This window comes from Lissotriton vulgaris, chromosome 2_1 (assembly GCF_964263255.1).
Source record: "Lissotriton vulgaris chromosome 2_1, aLisVul1.2, whole genome shotgun sequence".
Taxonomy (NCBI): Eukaryota; Metazoa; Chordata; class Amphibia; order Caudata; family Salamandridae; genus Lissotriton; species Lissotriton vulgaris.
The window spans coordinates 1,530,277,510-1,530,281,630 of NC_141687.1; positions in this window are offsets into that span (position 1 = coordinate 1,530,277,510).

Sequence of the window (4,121 nt, forward strand, 5' to 3'; positions counted from 1 at the left end):
ATTTTGTGAAATAGTGAGGTTTCAGAAGTGAAATTGAATGCTTGTACATAGGACCTGCGCTGTGTTTCTAAAATGTTATTCAAAAAACGATTTTAGGGGCAAATCAATTATATTTATATTTGGGCCTTATTTATGATTGCCTTGTGCCGCCAGTGCGTCACTTTTAACATGGGAAAAAAGTGACGCACCAGTGGCGCAAGGCCTTCATAAATATGTCCTGAGTTTCTTTGCTGTTGGTTTGTGTCTTGCTTTTGATAATGCTTGCTCTCAAGATTTGCAAGATAGAGGATTTGTATTTTGTGAAACAGTGAGGGTTCACTAGTGAAATTGAATGCTTGTACATAGGACCTGCGCTGTGTTTCTAAAATGTTATTCAAAAATCGATTTTAGGGGCAAATCAATGGTATTTACATTTGGGCCTTATTTATGATTGCCTTGTGCTGCCGGTGCGTCACTTTTAACATGGGAAAAAAGTGACGCACTGGTGGCGCAAGGCCTTCATAAATAAGGCCCTGAGTTTCTTTGCTGTTGGTTTGTGTCTTGCTTTCTGATAATGCTTGCTATCAACATTTGCAAGATAGAGGAATTGAATTTTGTGAAATAGTGAGGTTTCAGAAGTGAAATTGAATGCTTGTACGTTATTCAAAAAACGATTTTGTGGGCAAATCAATGGTACTATCTAATCCTTGTCAATAATGTAAAACCAATTCATGTGCTCAAAATATTTTTTTAGAATAACATTTAAAAAACAGAGATAAGGTCATATGTATAAGCATTATAGTGTTTATATTGTTTACCTATTGTCATTGCTTTGTTGTTTGGTAATAGTGGTCTATAATGTTTTTTTTTTTTACCACAGATTTAAATCAACATTTCAATTGTAAGGAAATATGCCCTCAAGCCAGAGGAGAAGGAAAGATGCTATGCGAAAAAAACCAAAAAGAGCAACGGAATGAAAGCAGTGTCTTACAACAAATCCTACAAAAAACGTCAAAAAAGCTCCTGGTAAGACAACGAAGTCCTTTCTTCGGAATATATCTCGATAAAAAAAAATGATAATGTACATGTGAATTTACAGAAGGAGAAAGCAAATTTGAAGAGAAAGGAGTGGCCCCCCAAAATCTTACTACTGCAGCAGGAGACAATAATATGTATAGGAATAGAAGGCAAAATGAATTTAGGGACATTCGGAAACAAATGTTTCGTAATAGGGTAGTTTTAAATGTATTAAAAAAACATTAAGAAAGGTACACAGAGAGCTGCTTTTTATAAGAAAAAGGAAAATGTAGAGAAGATTGTTGATCAAGCTTTTGAAGTTAAGAACAAATTATTTATTTTAGTAATCAATAGAATTAGGACACTTAACAAGACAATTGATGTTTTCAAATCAAACAGTAGATCCAAAAGAGTAATTAACCAAACTAATTTTTGTAAAGTTTTTTCTGGAGAATGGATGCATAGTTCAAGTTGTGAGCCATTTTTTAATGAGGAGAGTTACTTTCAGGAGAATGATTTAGTGCATGCAGTTGACACCAGTGGTCGAGCATTCGAGGTGAAAGATGGTTGTCCGATTGAAAAAGAGAAACTTGTGTCTAGAGATGTAGTAGTAGAGATGTAGAAGAGGTATTAAGTGATGAAGTTTTAGGAAGACGTACTAAGGGTCCAGTGTACAATTGGAAGTGTAGTAGTATTTGTAGTGTGCGACAGGATTCTATTGATGTGCTTTGTAATTTCTTACGTACATATAGTAAGAAAAGTCTAAAACAAAAAATGAAGATGTTGCAAGACTTAGATCCTTGCAGAGTGAGAGAAAACACAGGTTTGCATGGACATTCATTGGCTTGTCTTTCTAGAAAAGTATGTCAAAGTGTTTTTCATCATTTTAGGATGTTAGCAGTGCATCATAACAAAATGAGGAAATCAGTGAGAAGGTTGTATTTTGCAAAAAATCTAGCACTTAAGCTTAAACAGTTAAACAGTGCTCTTTTGCATGGCACTGAATTAAATGTGAAGAAGATTTGTGAAGAAATTGAGACTTGTTATTTTTGTGAAAAAGAGGACAGTGTAGAAATTGACACAGTAATACAAGATAATGTGGAAGACAATGTACAGATTTCAAGTACAGAAAAGTTTGACCAGGAAATTAGCAAGTTTCAGTTGAAATCAAGTGAAAGGCCTAATTTTACTTGTGTGTGTTGTCGACGGACTCATTATAAGATTCAGACTAGGTTAGTTGATTTATATGCAAAAAGTGAAATGGAAAATATTAGTGAATGAAGGAATTTTGCAACTTATTTGTTGGTGGAGAATTCTTTTGATTTGAGTTTTGATCAGCGTATTTGTAAATATTGTTATTATAAATTAAATGAAAACAGAATGCCTGCTAGAGCTGTTTATAATAATTTGGAGTTGGTAGACATTCCTTCTGAATTGATGGATTTAAATACATATGAATCTATTTTGATTCAATGTGTCCATCCTTTTCAGGCAATTGTTCGCATGGAGCCTAAGACAGGGAAATTGCCTCCTTCAGATTTACAGAGAGGATTAAAGGGAAGAGTTGTTTATTTGCCTCTAGATTTCAAGAAAAATATTGATATAATTGGTGTAGAAAAAGTGGAAGAGGAACCTTAAGTTATTCTAGTTAATGGGGTTCCGACAAAGAGTAAGAAAATCTGGCAAGATTTAGTGGATGTTAGGAAAGTCAAAAAGGCAACGTTGTATTTGGTCAAAAACAGTGAGTACTACAAACATGTATGTGTTGAAGCAGAGGAAATAGTTGCAGAAGAAGACAGTGATTGTTCAGACGGCCAAATTGAAAAAGTTGATATGTCTAGAGGTGAAGAAATATATTAACATTATACTGTTCATCCTTTGCATTCCAAAGAAGTAATGGGGAATGCAATTGACTTGTTTCAAATGAAAGCAGCAAAAGGAAGTCCCATTAGTGTATGGGAAGAAAGTTTGGAAGCTTTTTGTTTTCCACAGCTATTTCCAACAGGTCGAGGTGGACGATATGATAATCGACCAGTTCAAATTCCTGCTTCTGAATACCGGACTTTAAGATTATATGCTGAAGATTCAAGGTTTCGTCAATGCATTCCATATTTGTTTCATCTACTGTATGAAAGTGACTTGTCTGGACTTTCATATGCAGTAAATCATATACTGAAAAGTGGAGCACATTTGCAAAATGTTTCGGCAAGGGACTTTATGGAGAAAGTCAATATTGGTACCGTCGTCATGGGGAATTGAAATGTATGCTAAGAAACTTAGGAACTCCTACATCGTTCCTCACTCTTAGCTGTGCTGAGTATGCATGGGACGACTTACTTGAATTTCTACGTGAGGCAAATGCTAATATACAAAATATAGAATTGAAAACACAAGGAGAACTGTGTTCTTTGGATCCAGTAAATGTATGCAGATATTTCAATCATAGATTTGAAGCTATGATGTCTGTTATTACCAATAAAAAAAATCCTCCTCTTGGAGAGGTTTTAAATTTCTTTTGGAGAAAGGAGTATCAAGAGAGAGGTGCTCCTCATATACATATGTTGTTATGGATTAAAGATGCACCTAAATTTGGAACTGATTCAGATGAAACAGTGATGAGTTTCATTGAAGAGTATTCAACATGTGCTGTTCCAAAAAGTACTGAAGAAAACAATTTAAGGCAACAAGTTTTACGCTTCCAATCCCATCGTTGTGGGAAGTACTGTCGTCAAAAATTCAAAAACAAGAAAAAGTTCTACATAAAATGTCGTTTTGCGTTTCCACGACCAGTGATTTCTAAGGGAAGAGTAAATAATTTGATGTCATCTCTACGACATACTGTGACGAGGAAATCACCCAAAAATACATACAATTTAAAAAGAAACGAAGTGTCCAAGTACATCAACGACTACAACCCAGTGATTTTGTCCATGTGGAATGCTAACATGGATATTCAGTTTGTTGCTGACAACTCTATTGCTGTGGCTCGATATGTGACATCTTACATCACAAAAAAATAAAATACAGAACTAAAGGAAATGTGGGAGGACATTTCACATGAAAAGAGTCTAAGCAAGAAATTATACAGTTACAGTCTGAAGATGTTGTCGCATCGAGAAATTGGA